This window comes from Pinus tabuliformis, chromosome 7 (genome assembly GCF_031772625.1).
Source record: "Pinus tabuliformis cultivar Carrire ecotype Pingquan chromosome 7, CPIR1, whole genome shotgun sequence".
NCBI lineage: Eukaryota > Viridiplantae > Streptophyta > Pinopsida > Pinales > Pinaceae > Pinus > Pinus tabuliformis.
This window is the reverse complement of record NC_142293.1, coordinates 1,664,741,222-1,664,768,515: the sequence shown is the minus strand read 5'-3', so window position 1 is coordinate 1,664,768,515 and position 27,294 is coordinate 1,664,741,222.

Genomic DNA, 27,294 nt, shown 5'->3' with positions numbered 1-27,294 from the left:
AACATATTTTGGGAAGAGTTGAGAGTTATAAGACGTGGAGAACAACTCCGCAATTCGCTGAGTTATAAGAGGTTGAGAGTTATAAGAGGTGGAGTTATAAGATGTGCATTTGTTGCGACATTGATTGCAATATCACTCTGCCTCTCAATTTGCTCCACTTCTCTTCTCCTCTTGCTCAAGCTTCATATTCTTGGTATATTACCACAAAAAGTAGAAAAGGGAAGTCCGACGCACATGGACGAGATGCACCAACATTGCACCAACATTGTCCTTGCTCATTGCTCCAAATCTTGTCATGATATGTGAAATCACCCTTGGCAATACAGTTGGTAATGCTCAACACCTTGGTGGTTTTAATTTGGTGAGAGGTGGTCCTTGCAATCAATCGCATCTATTGATCATACGTAGGTGGTTTGGCATGAATCCCTACCACGACTCCTCTCCCCCACTAAAAATCAACCACGGGGGGTCCATGATTCATATAAGCCATTAGATCTAGCACTCTTGTGGATTATTGATGACCCAACACTTTAATGCATGCATCATCTAACCTTTTTCTACTTTGCATGAAACCCTTGGAAACAAATATATTTTAAATAGAGGAGGAATGACCTGTTATAGAGTTTTATGAACCCAGAGGATGTTTGTAGGTAGTGAATTTAGGAATGAGACTGTTATCTCTACAATTTTTAAGAAAATTTAGATTGGAAATCAGTTTCGCTCTGGATAATCTTAATTTCTCGAATTCTGATGCACTGTCCATCATGTCCCTTCCATGGTAGGACTTGATGTTATTAAATAATGAATCCATATAGGTGAGGAAAGTTTTAAATAGAGGAGGAATGACCTGTTATAGAGTTTTATGAACCCAGAGGATGTTTGTAGGTAGTGAATTTAGGAATGAGATTGTTATCTCTGCAATTTTTAAGAAAATTTAGATTGGAAATCAGTTTCGCTCTCGATAATCTTAATTTCTCAAATTCTGATGCATTGTCCATCATGTCCCTTCCATGGTAGGACTTTATGTTTTTTCTCTCAAATCTAAATAAAGTTCACGTAACATCATAATCCCAACTTTTTTGCCCCATGCACTTAAACCTTATAACCTTTTTTTTAATGATATCTACACACACACACACAAACAAACAAGAATCATTTTGCTACATCAACTCCCACAACGGTTGAAACCATTGCTTGTAGCATATGACTTCTTTGTTACATCAAATCTACCTTATCCTCCCACAATTTACTTTTCTCAACAATGTCCTAAATCATGGCTTCCATTGCTAAGTGTTAGACCCTTTTGACATGTTTCATTATAGAGTTTGTATGACCCAACATGTCTACTGCCACCTAACCACATATCACATAATTGAGTGATGAGTCTCCCAATAATTGATCAAGAGAACTCCAATTTCATATGAGGTTGCCGAACTTGCTAATAAGTCTGCTAGATAATTATTATGTCTAAAAACATGCATGGCTTTGATATCAACCATAAAACTCAAATAAATTTCAATCCTTTTAAAGATGATATTAAGATTAAGTTTTAACTTTAAAAAGTTAACATAAAATTATTACTTTCAAATCCCCACTATAATTAGTTTATAAATATGAAGTGCAATTGCTTGAAAGAGGGGGCATAAGCCTCTCCCTAATTATTAGTAACCTTCCCTAACTTGATAAAAATGATAACTCTAATTGTCCTTGAAAGTACACTACACACTGCAATTCCACGGCTAAGCATTTACTTCTTATTTAAAAAATAAACTTAGTATATATATATATATATATATATATATATATATATATATATATATATATATATATATATATATATATATATATATATATATATATATATTGTTGATGGAAAACAACTTTTTTATACATATATAAATAAAAAATATAAAAAATTATTACCTTTTTGTGCTATATTTTGATGGAGGTTCTTGGTTGTTGGGCCTGTAGTTCTTCAAAGGGTGCCCGATGGGATGCTTTGGCTGGCCCTACTGATTGGGTCCCTCTCTGAGCTCTGAGCAAGTCAAGGGACATGTAATATTGTTTCCGCTTGATGTCTCCCACACATGGAGGCTTGCCGACAACATCATTGTCGTATCAGTACCAACGATTGGGTCCCTCTCTGAGCTCTAAGTCGAGGGAGGCTCCCCGGAAGGGGTTAATTTTGACGGGTGACTCTACCCGTCAAGGAATTTTTTGTATGACGTTTTTATTTTTAAACTGCCCATCATATGAATATAATATTTATTTGTACAAGTTTCATCTAATTTCAAATTGTACTCATAATTGTTGCAAATTTTCCATTCTCTGTTGTACCATTTAGCTCAAGTCTCATTGCTACACTTTGTTTTGAGACCTGTTGATCAAAATTTTCTACAAATTTTCCAGATTGTTGAAATGTTCTAAGTTTTTTTTTTTTTTTTTTAAGATGGGAATAGTGATAAAATAGATGGGAAATATATATAGTAACAACAAAAAAAAAATTATAAAGTGAAAAAATATATATTCATCATTACTCTCACATGAAAATAATGAATGTTAATATTTTTGCAACAAATTTGACAAAAATAATTCACTCACACCTACCATGTTTTCCATTTACGTCACTACCATGTTAATCCCATTAAAAGAACAATAGTTGTGAAATATTTTTCAAAGCAAAAACATAATGTACATGAACTATGTAAATGTTCAAAAAGTAGATTCAATATCATCATGTACATAAACTAAATTTTGGATAGTTTCACCAAAACATGTAATTATCAAAACACCACCATTACAAACATAAAAATAAAAGAAAAAACTTTAAATATATAAGATTCTTCTTTCTTTAGCATCTTTCCAGATGTCAAATACCCTATCCCATTCCACCATCGATGAATCAAGCCCTGTTAGAGACACCCGCATCAAGGCATTCAATGCAACTAATGATAGCCTTGTTCTTCGAACATCCTTTATTATGTCTTGTCTTGAGAATCCTCTCTCACAAGCAACTGTACTTGTAGGAATAGTAAGTATTGCCTGCCATAAGTTTGACATGTTAGCAAAATTTGTATGCAACCGTGTAACATAAAAAATCCTCCATGCATCTTTCATGGATGATCCCTTGCAATTAACACGAATAGTGTCAACAAATGGATGCAACTCTTTCAAACAAGCCTCAAAATCAAATGTAGTTTTGTTTTCTTCACTTTGATAATAAGGATGTTGTAAGTGTTGAAAAACCTTTTTGAGCCAACGCTTTGAATTTTGTTCTCTGCCTTGAACATCCTCTAAATAATGGCAAGGGCTAAACAACCTTGCTGAGTTGAAAAATGCAAGATCAGGGAATCTTCCGTTCAAATTCTCTATGAGAGCTTGAACATAATCTTTTGTAAGTTGTTTGCAAATTTCTATTGAACCTTCAATACACGGTTTCCATGATTGTTTTTGTATATCAACACAATCAACATATGCATGTGGAATTGCTACAAATCGTAATTCATGCTTGTGAACAAGCCCCTCCTTATCACAAATTTCTAGAAAGCCAAATTTAGAGGCATCTATAAATTTAGATAAATAACATGTGCCATATGCAAATATGTCACTTATTAAAAACCAACTTTTCAAAGTGTTTACTGTGACATCTATGGCTGCCCCTAAAGAGCAGACATCAATGTACTCTTCTTGGAATTGCTTGTTCAATTTGTTTAATTTACACATTATATCTGCAAGCATATGTAAACAAAATTGTACTGAAAAGATTCTTGCCTTATCATACCATGAGTCTTTTCTTTCATTTTTCCACAATGTTAATATGGGAGGCATAACTACAACAAGTCTTTCAATGACTTGCCCCCTTGAAAGCCATATAACTCCATGGATTTGAAGAGCTTGAAGTGTTTCAAGTTGCATAAGTTCTTGTAGAGCAATAAGTTGACTATTTCTTTTCGTAGAATTTTGCACCCAAGAATATACCTTATTTGCTAGTTTCTCAACAAATAATAATTCAGGTACTTTTTTTGAAGCATTTGATGCGGCTAAGGCTTTAGGATGAGCAATGCAATGAACACCTACAAGATTAGGTACATCTTTCTTCAAGAAAGTGATAAAACCATTTTCACTACCAACCATTGAAGAAACGCCATCTATGGAAACTCCTATCAATATTTTTGTTGAAAGGCCCATTGATTCCATTAAATGTTTGATTGCATCATAAGTTGTTTTCCCTCTTCCATCGCAAACATTTATGAGCTTTAAAAACTATGAAATTGGAGGACCCAATCCTTCTGAGTTTAAAAATGTGGCATAAACCACAAGATGTTTTTCTAAACTACGGTCTGTACTTTCATCTAACATCAATGAAAAAAAGGGCTATCTAGCATTTTGGAAATTTGTAGCTCTTCAAGATACTGAGATATAGCAAAAAGGAATTATTTTGCAACCATGTGATTTGTATATGATGTATAATCTTTCTTCTTTGGCATATTTGGCGTGTGTAAATACATTGTAAACAAAAAAAGAGATTCATATTTTGAGAGTGGTAGATCCTCTTGCACCATCCAATATACTAATTTCATAGTAGTGATGAATCTTTCTTTGTTCATATCATCAATGCATGCAATGTGTTCTGTAATAGACTTCGCCTTCTCATTTCCACATATCCACTTTGCCGGTGACAGTTTATGAATGCTTGAATTAGCATGAACAATTATAGAATCATGCTGCAATGTAGAGCAACTAGTCCCAATTCCCCATGGCCCCATTTCCTTATGCATTTCACAATATATGCATTTCATAACTGTTTTTCCTTCATGATTTGCCTCTCAACCACTTATACTTAGTTTTCCACTGATCATGAAACTCTCTTTTTACTTTATTTTTTCTTTTCTTTTGGGTGCTAGGTTCTCCGTGGTGAAATTCTTTATCACTTTCTTCATTATGCTCCAAGATATCATATTCTTCATTATGCCCCAAGACATCTAAATCTTCATTTAGATCAAAATCATGATCTTTTTTATCGGGCAATGAAGCTTGAGATGTAGTAGACCATCCAAAGAATTTTTTGATAGAAAGTAGATTCCATTTTTTTAAGACATTTTTGATATATAATACCTGTATAATAAAAATAAAGTATATAAAATATATGAATTTCTTTTCATCAACTACAACCATATTAAAAAAATAATCTTGCAGTGATTCAAGAAATGATATTAAACAGGTAATATACCTATTTATTCTTTATAATATTTAAAAATATACCTGTTAATTCTTTATAATATTTAATAAGTTCTCTAGTCTAGGTAAACTTTTTTTTAATATTTACAACAAATTGTCTATTTTTTCTATCTATTTCAGTCATTTGTGAAGGCAGACAAGTTGAATGTTTTAGCATATATAAATCCATATATAAATACAATTTTTTCTCACATAAAAATAAATAAATTTATATATGAATTGACTTACTCCTTCTTAAACACTTTTTGAAATTTGCCCACAAAGTAGGTTTCTCTCGTTGCTTGGAATAAAAAATTTCCAGAACCGTGGTCGTTGTCCTGTTGTGGCCAAAATCAAAACAACAAATTTAACTATTTTTGAAATGCCAACAAAAATTATGAGGTAAATCTTCATTGTAAATTTTTACTAAATATTGAAGATAAATAAACGTGGAACATTTCTTTTAAGATAATCAATTTATATCTCCAAAAAATATAAGTTTTTAAAATAATTAATTTATATATTAAAAAATACACTTTAAATAATGAAAATTTTTATTTCTATTTAAAAAAAATTATAACAAAAAAATAGTGAAACTAACACGTAAATAAACAAATTGAAATAACTAAAGAGCAGCATACTATATAAACATAAAAAAGTAAAATAAATTCAAATAACTAAGGAGCAACATACTATATAAACATAAAATAGTAAAAATTCTAAACATAACTTCTAGTTATGTATTCTATTATGAACAATATATCCAATATACCAAAAATCTATGAAAATAGAAAAAACAAATTTCTTCTTCTAATTATATTTATTTTCATTTAATTCCTTTTTTTGTAATATATTATGAACCATATACCTAGGTCCCAACCCTATTAAAAATATCTGAAATTTGAAAAGATACCAAAAAGATTTAGAAAAATTCCCTGACATACTCATATTTATTTTCATTTAACTTCAGGTTATGTTTTCCGTTATGAACAATATATACCAAAATGCTCCAATGGTTGGCTAAAAAGATTTTGAAAAGTGAGCAGAGATGCATTGTGAATATATCCAATCCCTATAGAAAAAGAAGTATGGGAGGACTGAAAAGAAGTAAAACAGGGGCTTCGAAAAGTGATAGCCAAATATTTGGCGATGATTGATGGAACAATCAAATATGTGAGAAATCAATAATTCTCCAACTAAATAGCATAGTTGTTTAGAAATTAGGGGATCCCAAATCAGAGCCAACATCATCACATCACCCAAATATTAATCTAGAAAAACTCTTCCCCATCACTGAAAAGAAATTGTAACACCGGTTCATAGGAAACCCGCAACTCAATCTCTTGCACAACGCTATGGAATTAGTTTTCGATATGATTATATAGAGGGAAAAGCCATAGTATCCATCACATTTTCAATGAAGCGCGTCCATTATCAATTGACCGAAGTATGGTCAATTGGGCAAAGCAGAAAATAATTATATTTCTTGTGTTGTTGGGTCAACAATGCAGATCGATTTGCATGAGAATCTCTGTGGTGTTAAACACTAACCTACCAAGTTTGAAATATACCCCCTCCCGTCACACCTTGCTCTGCACATTATAATATTATAATTATTTCACAAACTTATTTATACACTTTTGGACGAGATTCTTGGCAACACAATCTCTGAAATTCCCTCATGCTTTGAATCTTCGGTTATGGGATCTTGAAGGCAGGGTATATCCCATCAACTTTTTAGAAAAGTCATTCTGACTATGAAACTATGTCACAGATATTTGAATACGAGTGTGTACACAAGTGTGAAAACTGAGACTTACAAATTTGGAAATATGCTGACCCCTGTCACTTGAATTATAGAATTATAGTATGCAATTCATAAACATATTCCTACTCTTTTAGCTTTGCTATGAGATTTTCACATGTTAGGTTTAGTTCAGGCCACTCAGAAGCGTTGATAGTCACATGATGGTGTACAATGGCATTGTTTGGAAACAGAGATTCTTTCCAAATACGCCAGTGAGGGAAATTGGAATAAGTCCTGGTTTGGAAACAGGGAGCCTTTCCAAATACGCCAGTGAGGGAAATTGGAATAAGTCTCGGCTAGGTCATGGCAACAAATCACAGAGAATTGATGGTGAAGGCAAACAAAACCATAGTAATGATGTGTCCAAAGATTATTTATTACTCATTACTCGCTATAATTTTCAGTCATTCCATGCCTGTAGCTCAAGACTGTGTGACCAAGGAGAGGTGTAACCAGGGTCCCTCTCCTGTTGGATAGACCACCTACCATTGTATGTGATCATTTCCCAAGTTCACAGTGAATGCATTGTGAATATATTCAATCCCTGCAAAAAGGCATGGGAGGATTGAAAAGAAGTAAAACAGGGGCTTCGAAAAGTGATCTAAGATGCATTGTGAAAATATTAAATCTCTGAAGAAAGAAAGGGAAGACTGAAAACAACTACATCTGAAAACAACTACAACCTATGATTGCATGACCATGGCACGACAATTGAATGAACCCCATCCTTAATTGACCATCGATCTTGATAAGGATTCCATAGTAACCTTACTTCCTCATCCATTTCAATCATGGCCCATATATGTCCGATTTCATCAATCTATGCACATTATCAATAAAACATTCTAAGAAAAATACAGTAGAAGTCAACTCAAATAATGAAAGCATATGCTGAATAGATGTCCTAAAAAATAATTGATGTGAAGCTACAAATCAATATATAACTTCAAAGATATATGGATATCGATAGCGATACAGTATATATAAAATATGCACATTGTTTCCCCATATATGAACAACAGACCCTGACTTTTCAATAAATCTAGTAGACCCATTTCCATGCATTTTAGCAATTAAATGTATGGGATAGACATTAAAAAAGTACATAAAGTACATAATTGTCATGACCTTAATGGTCCAACTTCCAACTAGTTGATCTGTTTAAATATGCTAAATCATTCACTGGGACTCGAGAGTGACTTTTAACTTACAGGAGTGGTGTAACAGGCTACAACCCTTCATTTTGGCTTGGGTAGACAACTTCTCTTCCCACATTCAAATTTGGACTTGGATGCACTTCAAGCCATGTTACAAAAGTAGCATTTAGATGCACTTCAGTTCATGTCACAAAAGTGTTTGCCCATATTTATGGCCAAGAAGAATAATTCTTCTAAGAATTGAGAAATCATAAATATTTGGAGGCTTAATACTTCTGATGAAGGTGCTAAAGGCAAGGGCACACCAAGGGACCCTTGACTCCACAACCTTCTTCCAAGAGGCCTCTCAGATAATTTAAGACAATCAAGAATATAAAGAAGAAGCAAACTCTTGGGAAATGTATAAGATTGCTGACAAGTTAACCAAAGAAGCATCCAAGGTTTGTTGAAAGAGGAATTTGGGAGTCCTAGAGAAGCTTCACTGGCAACCAAAAGAAATGAAGTACAAAAAAAAAGAGTTCATATTGATCTCAACTCAACAGTGCACATCTCTCAATGCAGTGCAAGCAGGATAAATGTACAACTAGAGAGAGATGTGAAAAAATTCAGCTGGGCAGTCTTCTGAGGAAGGATTTCCCTGCAGTCAGATAAGATCAATTGAAGCAGAACCCACAAAACCTAACTTATAGAAGAGCATAAACCCTTCCACTTAAAGATCGAAGCTAACCAACCATTGTGTGAAGATCTTCATGGATTAATGGGAAGAAAAGGAATCCTCAAGAGATTATGACGCAATCAAAATATTTGATAAGGAACTTGGGTTTCTTAAAGAAAGACTTTGCCACAAGGCACAAGATTTAAGCCTAATGATAGCAAATTGCAAAGAAGGCCTGAAAAATGAGGGAAACATACATGAGCTTCTGCTACACTTAAAAGAGTAGCTTTCACAGATGAGGACTGAAACTTCCACCAATCAAAATACACAAAGCCAAGTAAAGATAGAGAAAAATTCAATTTATTAAAAATAAAAAACAAAACACTACTGCCTCAGAGAGATATCCAGCTAGCATGCATAAAAAACTAATACATATATCCAACAAGCATGCATAGAAAAACGAATAGAGCAGAGAATCTCTCAAATATAACTAGTGTGAAACACTATCTATGGCTAATAGGCTATCACTTACTGGTTACTTGGTCAGCTGAGCTCTAGTTTTGTAGCATTCGAAGTTCCAGACTTTGCAGAGTTTTTCTTATGCCCTGCTCCTCACCAGAGTCACCACATTCAACAATGAATAACTTACAGATTGTTGTTGATTGGAATTTGACACGAATTGGAAGTTGCAACTTGCAAACGAATCACCATAAATTAGTAACATAACTTGGTAGTGGGTAGCTCGGAATTAATTACCAATAATACCATACCATTTACCTGTTGAAAATTAGAAATTGGTATTTATGACTTAGTTCGGAATCCAGATAATGGTCACTTGGGAAATTTCCATACGGGTGGATTACTAAATTAGATATTAATAATGTTAATGAATCACTAGTCACAATGATTCACTCTCTGTTCAGCGCAAGGTTATATATATATATATATATATATATATATATATATATATATATATATATATATATATATATATTTTAAACTTTTCATTTTTAAATATGCCCATCATATTGACGTTCTTAAAAATTATTGGCAAGTTACACATGACGTGGAGATTTGGAACTAGAAAGTATTTTTCGTGTAAAAAATCCAAATACGGGTATACGGGCGTCAAATATAACCCCTGTTGTTGGCAAAACAAAAAATCAAGAAAGGTAATGATACGACAATGATGTTGCCGGCGAGCCTCCACGTGTTGGAGACATCAAGCGGAAACAACATTACATGTCCCTTGACTTACTCAAAGCTCAGAGAAGGATCCAATCAGTAGGGCCGGCCAAAGCATCCCATCGGGCACCCTTTGAAGAACTACAGGCCCTGCAACCAAGAACCTCGATCAAAATATAGCACAAAAAGGTAATAGTTTTTTATTTTATTTTATATATATATATATATATATATATATATATATATATATATATATATATATATATATATATATTTATATTATATAATATAATATATATATATATATATATATATATATATATATATATATCTATATATATATATATATATATATATATATATATATATATATATATATATATATATATATATATATATATATAAAAGTTTTAGTTTTTAAATAATAAGTAAATGTTTAGCCATGGAATTGCATTGTGTAGTGTATTTTCAAGGACAATTAGAATTATCATTTTTATCACGTTAGGGAAGGTTATTAATAATTAGGGAGAGGTTTATGCCCTCTCTTTCAAGCAATTGCACTTCATATCTATAAATTAATTATAGTGGGGGACTTGAAAGTAATAATTTTATGTTAACTCTTCTAAGTTAGATCTTAATCTTAATATCATTATTAAAAGGAACGAAATTTATTTGAGCTTTATGGTTGATATCAAAGCCATGCATGTTTTTAGACATAATAATTATGAAGCGGACTTATTAGCAAATTGGGCAACCTCATATGAAATTAGAGTGCTCTTGATCAATCATTGGGAGACTCATCACTCAATTATGTGATATGTGGTTAGGTGGTAGTAGACATGTTGGGGCATACAAACTCTAAAATGAAACATGTCAAAAGGGTCTAACACTTAGCAATGGAAGCCATGATTTAGGACATTGTTGAGAAAAGTAAATTGTGGGAGGATAAGGTAGATTTGATGTAGCAAAGAAGTCATATGCTACAAGCAATGGTTTTATCCATTGAGTTCCTCCATGAGATGAGGAAGCTTCTGCTGGTGTGAGTTGTTCTGCAATGTCTAATGTGTCCATAATGGTTGGAGCATGGTCGAAGGTGGTCCACATTGAACACTTGATGCAAGCCAAGGAATGGGGGAATGTTGTGCTCCAAAGCATTGTTTCCCACAACCTTGGTAATGTTGTATGGACCATATCAGAGTGGTATAAGCTTTCGATGGGCTCTTGTAAGACGTTAGATTAGATGAATGCTTAACCTGACAGCCCAATGATACCCTTGTGGGTGAGGAGAAGATGTCCCTGTATTCTTTCATGAGTTTATCCACCTACTTCTACTACGTGGAGGAACCCTTCCCGAGGGCCATGGTTGTGTCTACGATCTTCCCTTTACTTTGAGAGCGAATAAGAAAGAAAATGAATTTCCTAGTCTGGGAGTTGAACTTACTGCATTTCTTAGCAGAGATCAAAGAGGTGGTGGTAGGTGGGACTACCTCCAATATCCTGTATAATGAAATGCTTAAAGAAATAATAACAATGCAAGGCCTTGACTCATACACAACATGTCGCTTCCACAAGTATAGTTGGCCTAATAATACATCACAAACATCAAGAGGTGCAACATCACACAATATCTCATCTGTGAAGGGCTTGATGTTGTAGGGAAGGCGACACTGCTGGCGGACTCGGAGATCTCATTCTTGGTGAAGCCACCCGATGTTGTATGGTTGCAGGTGTGGTATGGTCAGTAGGCATAGCTGCTTCACGACCTCTGTTGAAATGAAGTTCTTTTGGTTTCCACTATCGACAATGAATTATAGCGACGAACCCTTAACCTAGATTTGTGAGTGGAAAAGACACTCTCCCTCCTCTGGATCTTCGGGCTCATTCTTTTGGATCTTGGCGGTGGCAACAGTGGCACTGGGCTCCACATCAATGATGTGCTTTCCTTTTTCATTCTTCTTGTCGGGTTCTAACTCAGGGTCAAAACATGCATATGATTATGAAGCCTTCAACTCGGCCACCAACAACTACTTGGCTCAACACTCACTTGTGTTATAAGTGGGGTTCTTATGGAACTTAGACCACTTTCATGTGTCCTTCTTTGAGTTCGTAGTTTTGTTATTTTCTTGCAGCTTCGACGAGTTGTCTTATGTCACCCTGCCTTGGCTTTGTCCTTGGTTATGTGGTTTGTGGAAGCCTTTCCCTTGCTTCGGATTCACAGATCCAAAGTCTCTCTTATTTTGTTTAAACTTTTACTCGATCTAGACAGTGTATCGTTACGCCGTGCCAAGCGAGGAGATGTATAGGAACTCCATCTCATCTTGGATATACCTACGTAGGTAGCCGCAATATTTGAGTACCAAATGCCGCTCAAAATCCTTGATACCCAACTTTGTGTGAAGAGTATGAAAAATATTGGTAAACTTCGACATGTCTTGGTCCCTTCCCTGCCACAGCGTGGTCCACTTTATGTATTTATCCTCATAGCTTCTGACAGGATAGTACTACAAATTCATGGCATCTCGGAATGAATTCCATGTGGGTGCAGCTGAAAATAGTGAGGCTATACTTTCATCCTTCTGCTTGCAGTAGGTTTCCCACCAGTCCTTGACGTGGGGGGCAGCTTTGAGAAGAGTGAAAGTAATATTTTCCTGGTTGGAAAAATCATGAACAGAAAAATACCCTTCTAGTAGATTTAACCATTTATCTATAACATTTGCATCTATCTGACCCTCGAATATGGGGATTTCAAAGTTAACTTGTACCTTAAAGAGTGTGGCATTTCTAGAGTAGCTGTTGGAAGTAGATGCATCACCTTTGGGTAGCCGTTGAAGGATCTGGGAAAAATTGTCCATCATCGTGTTCCTTTGTTGCTTGAAGGCTTCTTCAAGCAAGATTTTGATAGGATCTCCTGCCTCCTCATCTTTCTTTTCTTTTTCCACAAGAGGCCATCAGGATTTGTGAGGTTGGTCATGCAAAGGTTCGACCCGTTCAAGCCCTAAATCCTTATATCCCAACCTCGTTGGGGAAATGCAAAGAAAAACATAGAAAGAGCAGACGCTATGATACCACTGATCCAAATTTAAACAGGAACGCAACAAATGACAGATATAACCATAAATACAAAGATGCAACAGAAATAATACTTCAATTTATTAATATCAAATACTGAAAATATGCTTACAACAAGAAATGGAAATAAATTAGCTAGGGTGATGGTAGCTTATCTCTGAGAACAGATGTGGCGGCTACATGCCTTTGAGCTATGTTATAATGAGGCTCAAAGGCCTATTTATTGTTGAGAAACAATGGAAAACCCTAAACATCCAAAAACCTAACCCTAGGATATGAAGTGCCAAGCTATGGGGCCCGTCTGGGTAAATCCGTACATCAACTACTCGGGGTCGTAACTTTTGCATACGATCTCTGTTTGATGTGCACAATACCTCATAGAAAGATCTACCCAAAGACTATAACTTTTGAATGGAAGATAAATATTTGTCACCCATGTTTGCCCCTGTTTTCCCAAAAAATGTCGTTTAGGGCCTCAAAACGGCTCCAGAAGTTCAGGACCCAAAAACTGCCAAAAATAGTACACTGTGCTACAATTTAGGAAACTAAAAAACTAAAATAAACAATGGTGGGGGTCCAAGTGGAATAGGAGGGTGGCCACCAATATCCACCTAGATTAGTACCAGACTAAGAGAAAGGCTCAGGGATTGCATAGTGCACAGTTATAGAGGACGGGAGAGGAGGATTGAGGCTTATGGCTATGCCATGCATAGTTCTAGAGGCCTAGGCAGGAATATTGTGTAGTTGAGAAGCTCAGTGGGGCCGGCTTGCCCAATGAGATTGCGCAATGTGTATTTCATAAGAGAAAGAGGTCAAGCTTTATTCAGTTGTGAAAATCGGGAAGGAAGGGAGATAACTTGTTGCTTGCCACTATGCAATGCAAAGAAGGAGATTGGATGGAGGGAAAAACTACGTAGTTATGGAGGTAAAAAGGCAATCCTTGAGCATTATGTCTACACAATGTGTATTTCTTGGAGGGAGAAATTGTGCATTGTGTAGTTCCAGGAGGAAAGGAATTATCTTGAGGCTTGCTTCTACGCAATGCACAATTCAAGGAGGTTAAGTGAGGCAAATATGAAGCAAGGTAAGGCTAGAGCATGATCACACACTCAAAAAAACTGAAGACATAAAATTGAACACTCAACAATCATAAACAACATGGTCCCTTTAATGTGACAACAAAACAATATTCTCCTCCAAATGCGACACATAAATACATATTGTGACGACACTATTTAAAATATGCTCAAGGCCTGGGGAATATGTCTACTACACGTATTTACAATGAATAGAACACAGTAGTGCAGGAGAATGCATTAGAACTATCCTTCAAGAACGTATAATTGACTCCCTTCGACTAGATGTGACACTTAAGATACACTTCATGACAATAGTGACGACACTAGTACAAAAATGCATAATACTTTGGGAATGGGTCTAGTACATGTGTATATTGAAAAATGGGACCCATTGGCAGAAAATTTTCCCCTTAAAATGAACCATAGCTCCTCCTTTTGTGATGTACGAAATTTACCATGCCAAAATATGACACTTTGTAAAGTGAGATAAAAGTGCAAAGGATGTTTACAAAACTTAAAGAAACTGAAAGTGACACATTCCAGAGAAAGACAAAAGAAACTGAAAGTGACACATTTAGTGAAGCAGATATGAAACCAAGGTAAACCTAGAACATGATCACACTCTTAGAACAACTGAAGACATAAAATTAAACACTCAACACTCATAAACAACATGTTCCCTTTAATGTGACAACAAAATAATACTCTCCTCCAAGTGTGACACATAAATACACTTTGTGACGAAACTATTGAAAATATGCTCAAGGCCTGGGGAATATGTCTACTGCATGTCTTTACGATGAATAAAACATAGTAGTGCATGAGAATTCATTAGAACTATCCTTCAAGAATATACAATTGACTCCCTTCGACTAGATGTGACACTTAAGATACAGTTTATGACGACAGTGACGACACTAGTACGAAAATGCATAATACTTTGGGAATGGGTCTAGTATATGTGTACATGGTAAATGGGACCCATTGACAGAAAATTTTCTAGTTGAAATGAACCATAGCTCCACTTTTTGTGATGTACGAAATTTCCCATGCCAAAAGATGACACTTTGTAAAGTGAGATAAAAGTGCAAAGGACACTTACAAAAAATTAAACAAGATGAAAGTGACACATTCCAGAGAAAATATAACATGAAAATGACACTTTTTAAAGTGAAATCGAGACCAAAGAATAGGCATGAATGAGAAAGAAGCACTTGCGAAAACAAAGGTGTGCCAGAGAAATAATTGAGAAAGCTCACCAAAATAGAAGTACAATTGCAATCAAAGTGAGGGAGAATGTGAATGGAAAGTGTGCACTAACTATAGACATGTGTTGTGTAGTACATTGTGCTTATAGATTGCATAGTCAATGTCACAAGTGATTATGCAAGCCTTATCTTCAAGAGGTGCACATTGCCTACGTAAGGTTGCATCGAAGGAAGCTCACTTGTGAATTAGTCAAAAACTGAGCATGCATAAGAAAGTGACCTTTACACTTAGAAGAAGACTCAATAATTTACAAAACATTAGATGACCACGAAGTGACCATATAATTACAGATCACAAGATCCGTAGTATGCTCCAAAATTTAAGTGTAAGGAAAATTTTAGAGGGTGTTTCTTGCATTGACAACACTTATGCAGGGGATTCATGTTCTTGAGTGTTATTTTTTTTTAATGCCTTGTAATCAGTATGCATTTACTAAGTCCCATACTTCTTTGGCACAATGAGGATGGGTGATCCAAAGATGAGGCACATCGTCGAGCTACACCTTGTTCTAGTAGTTGTTGCAACTGCTTCTTCATCTTGTTTGCCTCTATAATGGACTACATATATATCCTAAATTTTCGTAACAAGAAATCTAGCAATATTTGGATCTTGTGCTCCACTTCCCTCTTGGGTGGTAGCCCTTTAGGATCCTCAAACACATCCAAGTATGGCTTTAGAAACTCTTCCATTTTTATTTTATTCCTTAGTCACCCCTTCAGGGATAACTTAGCTCTCATGAACTCTTCTACTAAGTGATTTTCTCTTTAAAATGACAAAACATATTTCTTGTTAGAATTCATCAACTTTTTGGATTGGTTTGAACTTACTAGAAAGATCTTTGGATTTCCATTTTTCACACTGATGATGAAGACTTTTTCATCCCTGATGAGCTAATATTAGTTGGATTTATTCATGAATATCACACTCGCTTGTACATGTAAGGATTCCCAAAAACAATCCCACATACATCAAGTAGAACTACATCTGATTCTACTTCATCAATAAAATCAACTTTAATAGAAAATTTGATCCTTCTCTATTTTTCTACCTTTATGTTTGCTCTCTTATTGACCCAACCCAATGGATATAAGCTAGGATCATCATAAGCCTCTATTCCTAGATTCTTGACCAGATTTATTATTATTATATTTTCATATGGCCTTGAGTAGAATAGAGCATTAATTTCAATCTTCTTGACTTGTATCTTTATATGGAAGATTTTGGTATTTTCCTTCTCTTAATGTTGCTAAAGACTACTCAGATTCAACCCCTTCTACACTGATCAACATCCAATCTTCTCATCTATGTCTCAATTTCTTTCCCCCTCATTACTCAAATCTATGGGCATGAGAAGTTTTTATGATACTTATGCCTTAAAAATGATAAGAACCTAATAATTATAGTACTTTTTAGGAGGGAAATATCCTTTTATATTGAATACAATTTACAAAAGACAATATTTGATTATTCTAAGACTAGGTCTCCGTCATGTATATTGCAGTGTATATATAGGAGTCAAGGGGTACAAATATAATAAAACTGGAACATGAGGGGTTCTTTCCTACATAAGAATATAGAAATAGAAATGTAATCATTCCATATCCAGGGACTAATAAGGGGTTTTATGGTTAATATGGGCCTTATATAGTGCTTAACATTCCCCTCCACTTCAAACAAGTCTTCCCCTCAACACATGACTAATTGCTAGTGATTCTACATTAATACGTCATATTCCCATGTCATCTCTTCTATCGGTAGGTTTTTTTGTTTTATGATGTACTCCATAATTGCTAGGTTACTGGGTTACTTAATCCTTGTTTCAATGATTATTTCTACTTCTAGTATGGTTTTCCCTTCTTCATTTATTTTTGGTACAATTGCCAACTACAAATGAATAACATGGTCATGATATTGATTAGGTGAAAGATCCTTAAGCATTAATCTAAATACCTTGGGATGATTATTGATAGCTTTATGGAGATCCCTTGACACAGATGATATTGACGCTTGAAGATTTAGTGAGCATAATTTTTCCATTACACCCTAGTGCCCATTTTTGAGTAATTTTCTCATATTGTTAGAGCTTATCACTTTACTGGGTTTCCCTTGGATACTTCTAAGCTCAATTTCTTTTCCTTTTAAGGTAAATAATATGACTAGATCTTGAATATTAAATGTCATTGTTCCTAATGATTATAACCATTGGACCCCTAATACAACATCAACAACACCCATTTGTATTGCAATCATGGGATTTTCCAACAAATACTTCTCCATATTGAGCTTAATACTATGACACTTCCCTACACAATTTATGGTGTCTCTATGTATAATCATTACATGAAGCTTTGGTGCTAGATATATGAAACAATAAAAAAGTGATGATAATTTGTAATTGATAAATTTATGGGTATTACTTGAATCAATCGACATTGTTACCTTTTTCATTTTGATATATCCTTCTATCTTGAGGGTTTGTGGAATATTGATGCCAGTTGATGCATGACAGGTTATTGTTGGAGAAATCTATTCTAGCTCTAAATATTTTGTTGGGACCTTATCTTTTTCATCTTTAGAGTATATTTATAATCAATTCTTCTCATCACATAATGCCTCTTACTATACTTTCTATCATAGTTGGAACCACCCTCTTTTCAATGGCTTGTTTTTTAATTTAATTTACTTATGCTCCAAAGCTCAACATCTGTATCTGTAAATTAGGATTAAAAGGTCTAGTGTTCGAATCTTCGAATCTCACTTAAGTGTTTTAACGCCGACAAACCCTCTTCATAAACACAATTTCACTTCGCTTTTATCTCTTCCGAGCAAAGAATGCCAGACGAAAAGCGTGACACGCAGCACTGCTTTTATGCTTTTTAATGGTGCAAGTGTGCTTGTCTATAAATTAATCATTGTTTTTTACAAGATTGAGAAATATGAAGGTTCGCGGAACTGCACACAGATTTCGTCGGTATGCGTCTAAAAGGTTAGGTTGCTTGTGAGGAGATCCACTCATTGCGAATGAATGATTGAAGTTTTGGTGACCGTTTACTCAAACCCGTCAGAACTCTCTGTTCATGCATATGAAAACGAAGGGAAAACGATCCCCAATATTTTTCATTATAAGTCACAGTCCAAAGGATGCCTCTTTTAATTTTTCTATTTATAAAATAGAACCTAACATTTCCCAATGCGGTAAGTGTACGAACCGAACGGAGACCAAAATAAGAATGAATAGTCAAAGTATCTTGTTATTAACAAATTAGTGATAACAAATTGTGAACTCGCTAGACGACAATACAAGAGATTTTCGACAATACAAGAGAATATTTTCGAGTGCATGTCCCTACTTTTCCAGGGAGAGGAGAAGAGAAGTGGAGCAGATTAAGATGCAGAGTGATATAGCAATCAGCGTCGCAACAAATGCACATCTATGTGCAATCCACCTCCGGTTGTAAATCAGCGAATTGCGGAGTTCTTCCACTAACTTTAGCGGAGATGGGAGAGGAGAAGATAAGTGGAGCAGATTAAGATGCAGAGTGATATAGCAATCAGCGTCGCAACAAATGCACATCTATGTGCAATCCGCCTCCAGTTGTAAATCAGCGAATTGCGGAGTTGTTGTCTGCCTCTTATAACTCTGAACTCTTCCCAAAATATGTTGACCACGCCGATGATGATTATTGCGGAGAGTAGCAACGATACAAGTAGTGTACTCCACAAAACCTGCCACCCAACTGGCCCGTTCAAAGAGAAGACGGTAGTGAGAATGGCAATGTAAAAAGACAATAAGTTTTGTCCATTCCGGGGGAGAAACTGGTTGTCATTAAGATCAATTTCCCTTTGTGGGATTTGAAGAGCCACAATCACAATATGATCTCCATGGAAGTGGACAACGGCTCTGTTATTAATATTAATATTAATATTAATATTAATATTACTATTATCATCTCCATGGAAGTGGACAGCGCCTCTGTTATTGCGTTGATAGGCCATGAAGAATCTGATTACACAAAGCAAGCATACAATTAGTATCGTTTCACACACCAGCTGTATTTAATTTAGAAAGATTCAGACTGGTGGTGGTGGTGGTGGTGGGCCTTGTAAAAAAAACCCACATCACCGATTAATCAGAAAAATACAATCTATTAATGAGGAGTATGAGAATTACCTCGGATGCTCTTAATATGTTCAATAAAACGCTGAATTCTTCCCAGAAAGATACAGACTGATGGGAAAATTGTTCAGAAATAGTTACCGAGTTAATACTGCAATAATTCAATAGGAGTGTATCCTGACCTCCCTTCACTCATAAAATATTAAATCTGAGAGACAAAACAGAAATCAAGAGACCTAGAGCTTGAGCCCTCCACAACCGAGATCAAGAAATTGCACAATGCTTCACGGACGTTATAAATGCCGGCAGAAAAAATCCTGACAAAAAAGAAACAAACGGTAGCCATTGGAAAACAGGTACAGAAAAGGAATTTCTAAAATAATTTTGTTTATGAAAATTATGTAAAAAAAAGCATAGAAAAAGAATTTCCAAAACAATTTTGATGATGAATCTATTTAGAAGGTTTCGACTGGACTGAATTCTATGGACGGCCTTGTAAAAAAAACCCACATCACCGATTATCAGAAAAATACAATCTATTAATGAGGAGTATGAGAATTACCTCGGAAGCTCTTAATATGTTCAATAAAACGCTGAATTCTTCCCAAAATGTGTTACCTCGGAAGCTGTCTGTAAGGCAATCCCTGAAGTAATGGTGTGAATTTACAGACAGGAATAACGTTCTGGTGTGAATTTATAGACAGGAATTGGAAATACTTGTTTTGTAACAACTGTGGCCTACACTACCAAATTCCAAATTCCAAAGTGCATAATAAGAAGTCTTCTTTTACGAATTATAAGATATTATTATGCACTTCGGAATATCTGTATAAGAATTCTTATAAAGATATAGCGGCATAAAGATATAGTACACATCCTTCACTTGGTAATATGTTACCAGAAACGGGACGGTAGCGAGGGTTTCTGGAAAAAAAACCCACAAGAAACGGAACGGGACGGAAAACTTCTTGAATGCGAAATTTCTATATTCCCTTTCTCGACTTGTTCTCGTTTCTCGTTCCATTTGTCGTTTCCCGTTTCCCGTTTCTGGTAACATAGCTTGGTATACAAACCGAAATGATGATTTTATGCGTTTCCCGTGTGAGCGAGCCTATAAGACGAGCTGGGAGCGAAGGGGAAAGGGGTCCACTAGACCCTGGCTGGGCTTAGTGCGGGTCCTCGACCAAAAGTTTTAATTTCTGGGGAATCTCGATACAAAGGTTGGAAGTTGGGTGGGCCTGGATGAGAGAGGGGGGCAAAGCAGGGGAGACTCGCTCACTTGGTGGTGGTGGTGGTGGTGGTGGTGGTGGGGTGGTGGTGGTGGTGGTGGTGGTGGGTGGTGGTGGTGGTGGTGGTGGTGGTGGTGGTGGTGGTGGTGAAAAAGCTGGAGCTGGAGCTGCTGGTGGTGGTGGTGGTTTGTAACCATTGATATTTGTTTATAAAATGAAGAAAAATATATTGATGTCAACTTGACAAATTGATTGTTATTTTCATGATAAGTATATTTGTTAAAAACTATATCCATGGTTACAAACAATTTGAAATTTATGAATTAATACCATCAATTAATTATTATACAATCATATCTCAATTTAATGTCTAAAATTTTAATAGTTTTAATATTGCTAGCATTGTTCTAGGTTCTAATTGGATAGAAACACTAAGGACATTCTTTCTAAATATGAAAAGCAAATATTTGACAATGTCCTATGAGGGAAAGAGGATAACTTTACATGATTCTAGGGTGAAGTCATACACAAAAATTCCATCGTTAGAATATATATATATATATACAAATTGTGAGAATCCAATATGACAAGGAATCACAAGAGAGTTATGATGACTTAGAAAGGAAAATTAAAGATTTGAACAGAACCCTTGTCAACAAAGATGGAAAATTTGTGCATACTTGAAGGGAATTGCAGAAGAATGAAAAATTCAGAAATTCCAACAACAAATAAATTGGTTGCAACAAATTAACAACATAAAAAATGATCTGCCCACGGGGTTTTGGATTGATGGTGAATGGGTGCACTGTTAAGGCATTCCTTGAGATAGGTCACCGGTTCAAATCCCCATGGGTACCTAGGTTAGTGTAATAGATAAAAAAAAAAAAAAAAAAAAAACATAAAAAATGATATGAAATGAGAGATTAAAGGTGTCAATAAAAAGGTATCATTAAAAAGATATCAGCCAAAGATATCAGCATAATACCAGTTGAGAGCAGTTTGAAGGGGGCTAGCCCCAGGTCATATAGACCCCCACGTGACCAACAATGTGGGAAAAGTTTCAAATCTAGAAGGTGCTGGGATTTAGCCCCAGCCACAGTCACATGCCACCATATTGCAAGGAGCGTGGGGGACAGAGGGGCCAGCCCCTAGTGGCCAAGCCAAGGTCACATGTAGGAGCATAAGACCAAGGGCATGCACCAGCGAAGGGGGCCAGACAGGGCCCTATAATATTGACACTTTTTGTGGTCGTATGGCCATCATGCGACTAGGATTTTCAGGACTGGGTGCTTAAAGGCACCCTTATCCATCCTACCAATTCACCCACCGAGTGGGAACTGTGCCAGGTTCATTGTGATGGTTCCGCATTTGGGGCACTCAAGCCAGGTTTTGGTCGAATTGTAGGATAGTTAGTTGCAGAATTTGGGAAAGGGAGGAAAGAGGCATAAATTTCTCAATTTTTGGTCTTTTTGGGAGCAGAAAGAGGCTAGACACAAGTTTTTGGGAGCAGAAAGATGTAGCCCAGGAGGGGTTAACTCCTTCATCATTTTGTTGTGTTGTGTTTGCTATTATGGTGATGTTGTCTATTATTTTCTGCAAAAAATAAACTTTTCATTCATGTTTATGTGTTTATAAATTTGACATAAGAGGCTTAAAACTCTAATTTAATCAATTGCAATTTATCATAATCCTCAAGCAATTTCATATACAGACCATTTTTAGAGTGAGAAACTTGGAGGTGTCAACTTGCAAGGTCATTTTTACCAACGATCTTGATTTGGAAACTTTAGTGTGAGAAACTTTAGGAGCCACTTTGAGGCCTTAAGTTACCACATTTTGTTGTCCAATTCTAACTGAGCACCTATATTCCATAATATACACATCAGTAACTTTCCAAGGGCATAAGAATCACCTTAATTAGATCTTGTATGAGAAAGTTATGCCTCCTAGAAGTTGACCTATCAAAGTTGAAAACCATAATTTGAGAGGATGCCACATGATCCCCCATTACTCATGGAAAAGGGGCACTATGAAGAAGACTCTAGAAGGTTCGATTTGCAACTATATTAAGGGTTGAATGGGTCAAATTTAACCATTAGTAGGTTGTCATCTAATATTATAACTAGACCACCTGGAGGAAAAGGAGTTTCATTCTATTCAAGTGCTTTTTGTTGCATAGATGAGAAAAGTAGCTAAGAGAGGATATATATATATATATATATATATATATATATATATATATATATATATATATATATATAGATATATATACATATACATATACATATACATATATGTATAGATATAGATATAGATATAGATATAGATATATATATATGAACACTTCGAAGTTAAATGACTAGTAGAAATAGTTAAATTTTTATTTTAGTGTACACCGCATAGAAGAAGAACATAAAATTTCACTTGCACATATAAAATTAGAGGGCCATACCATAGTCTGGTGGAAAAAATACCCAAAAATTCCAATACTAAATGGAGATCCTTTAGTGACTAAGTGATGCATTTGAAACTTTTCATAAGGTCACAGTTCTACCCTAATGGGTATGTAGAGGATCAGTGTATTTGGTGGCATACTTTAGACAAAGACAAGGGCAGAGTGGATAGGAGTACATCACATAATTTAGGAAGATGGAAATAATGTTAGATATATCCCCAAAAAACCCAACCATAAATCTCAAGTATCTGGGGGGTCTACACAACCATCTACAGAAGCAAGTGATTTTTTTCAAACCTAGAATGGAATATGAGGCATGCCCATAGAAACAATACCTAGAGAACATACACCAAAGAAAGGGAAATCAAGTGGATTAAAGAAGAAGGTGCGTCAAGAAGCTTCCAAGGATATTAAGAATAAGTTGAAAGGGGGAAAGATTAAAATGTGGTAGCCAAAGCACACGAGAGATATTTTTTCACTATATTTTTTGAGATATATTACAAGGATGTTAGGATTTATAAATGCTTATGAAATTAGTCTCAAATAGGTTAGTTCATAATTCTCACTAGAACTTTTTTTCCATGAGGTTTGAGACCATGAAACTAGGACCACATTTAGGTGAAACCTTAGTGAACATCTAGTTCAAATTTCATATCTTAGTTCACTATAATTTCAGATATATGTTCAAAGGATTTCCAGGGCGGTCAATGCTCTGGAAATCAATTTCAAACATGTTAGATTGACTTTCTCACAATATATTTTATCTATGAGGTTTTAGATAGTGAAAATTGGACCATATTAAGGATAAATCTCAAGGAACATCTGATTCAATTTTCAAAATTGGGGTCGCTATACTTTCAAAGTTAGACCATGTGGAAGTTACGGTTTGTGAACAGTCCTGAAATAAATTTTAAACAAGTACACTCCATATTTTTTCTATATATTCCTGTCTAAGGCTTCTTAGTCTATGAAATATTTAGAAAGTTTAGGAGAGAAACATAAGTTCCTCAAAAACAAATTTCAAAAAGATACTTGAATAATTGGACACATGGCATGCTATACAAGTTGCTCATTGGAAGAGGCCAAAAATAAAAATGTTTAGGGAAAGTTACTGTAAATTTCATTTGGCAAATCAAATTATAGTCACACCCATGGAATTGTAGAAAATATATATAATAGTATTACAAAACAAATTTTCATATCTGGAAGGGCTCAAATATTAGAGATATAGCAAGAAAAACTCCATCAATTCAAATTTTATCCAAATTAAGGTATGTAATTTAAAAGTGACCTAATTGTTGATTAAAATATCCCTTTTATTTGGTGGCTGAAAATTATGATAAAGAGGAGTACTATTACTATTTCCAATATGCCTTCAAATAAAGTTACTACACCAATTAAATCTACTGAAGGTTCATCCTTAACTCATGAAGAAAGTGAAGACTTAGAATTTGTGTTATCTCAATTAGAGAATAAATTTAATGAAATAGATGGTAGTATGTTGAAAAATGTGGATTTATCTCATTCTTCAGAAAATGTTAAAAGAGAAATAGAAAATAAGATGAATAAATATAATGAAGAAATGCAAAAATCCTTCAAGGAAGAAGTAAAAGAACTGAAAAAAATTCTATTAAAGGATCTTCCTAAGAGAGATGTGGAGATACAAGGAAATCATGAACATAAGGAGAAGCATGATGTTGAGAATTAATTTCATATGAGGATTATGTTATCACAATTGGAGGGAAACAATGTTTAATCATGAAACCCATAATCATGAAATTTCAATCCAAGATCCACATCATCGAGTCTTCAAGTCAGCACCAAGGAACTACTACATTCTGAAGATCGATATGAGGACATTTGTTAGTAATGATCTAGTAACATGGATATTTCAGATGGAGTAATACTTTGATTGACAACGGGTGGCATCCGTATAATAGATAAATATCACATCAATTATTTTGGAAAAATACCAACATATATGGTATCAATGGATTTATGAAAGGAAAAAGGGCTCTGTTATATCTTTGTCCATTTATATAGAGGATTTAATAGCACATTATGGCGATATAAGAGCAATGCATTCTTCGATCAATTGGTAAATATTAGAAAAACAATTTGAATTATAGAGCACATTTAAAATTTCCAAAAGTTGAGTCTCAAGTTAAAGAATATTTCATATGATAATATGTTATACCTGTCCATGGGAACTTTAAAGGAAAGCATCCAACATGAGGTGCATCTCTTTGAACCTAAATCTCTAAAGTGTGCTTTCAGTTTGGCAAGGTAAGTTGAAAGTAAAAATATGGCCACTAGAAAATTAGTCACTAATAATTATAGCAAATATCATGCTCCCTCTCCTGAACCTACAAGGTTGACTCCTTAACAAATGGATGGAAGAAGAGAAAAGGGACTATGTTTCAACTATGATAGAAAGTACAATAAGAGGCATTATGTGATGAGAAGAATTGATTATAAATATACTCTGAAGATGAAGAAGATCAAGAATTGGTCCCATCAAAATATTTAGAGCTAGAATAGACTACTCCAACAATACCCTGTCATGCATCAACTGAAATCAATACTCCACAAACCTTCAAGATAGAAGGATATATCAAAATGAAAAAGGTAACAATGTCAATTGATTCAAGTAATACCCATAAATTCATCAATTACAAATGATCATCACTTTTTGATTGTTTCATATATCTAGCACCAAAGCTTCATGTAATGATTATAGATGGAGACACCATTAATTGTGCAGGGAAGTGTCATAGTATTAAGCTCAATATGGAGGAGTATTTGTTGGAAAATACCATGATTGCAATACAAATGGGTGTTGTTGATGTTGTATTAGGGGTCTAATTGTTATAATCATTAGGAACAATGACCTTTAATATTCAAGATCTATTCATATTATTTACCTTAAAAGGAAAAGAAATTGAGCTTAGAATTATCGAAGGGAAACCCAGTAAAGTGATAAGCTCTAACAATACGAGAAAATTACTAAAAAATGGGCACTAGGGTGTAATGGAAAAATTATGCTCACTAAATCTTCAAGCGTCAATATCATCTGTGTCAAGGGATCTCCATAAAGCTACCAATAATCATCCCAAGGTATTTAGATTAATGCTTAAGGATCTTTCACCTAATCAATATCATGACCATGTTATCCATTTGTAGTTGGCAATTGTACCAAAAATAAATGAAGAAGGGAAAACCATACTAGAAGTAGAAACAATCATAGAAATAAGGATTAAGTAACCCAGTAACCTAGCAATTATGTAGTACATCATCAAACAAAAAAACCTACCAATAGAAGAGATGATATGGGAATATGACTTATTCTTGTATATTCTCTAGAAATTAGTCAATTGTTGAGGGGAAGACTTGTTTGAAGTGGAGGGGAATGTTAAGCACTATATATATGGGATATGGAATGATTACATTTCTATATTCTTATGTATCATGTCTATTTGTAATATATACACTAAGTAGTATTAGAATCATCAAATATTGTCTTTTGTAATTTGTATTCATTGTAAAATGAGGTGTCCCTCCTAAAGATTACTATAATTATTGGTTTCTTATCATTTTTAAGGCATAAGGATCATAAAAATTCTCATCCCAATAGATTTGAGTAATCAGGTGGAAAGAAACTAAGACGTAGATGAGAAGATTGTATGTACCTCAGTGCAGAAAGGGGTGAATTTGAGTAGTGTTTAGCAACATTAAGAGAACGAAATGACCAGAATTTTCCATATAAAGATACAAGTCAAGAAGATGGAAATTAATGCTCTATTTGAATCAAGACCTTAGGAAAATCTAATAGTAATAAATATGGTCAAGAAACTAGGAATAGAGACTTATGATGATCCTAGCTCATATCCATTCGGTTGGGTCAATAAGAAGGAAAACATAAAGGTAGTAAAATAGAGAAGGATCAAATTTTCTATTAATGTTGATTTTATTGATGAAGTAGAATTGGATGTAGTTCCACTTGATGTATGTGGGGTTGTGTTTGGGAATCCCTACATGTACAAGCGAGCGTGCTA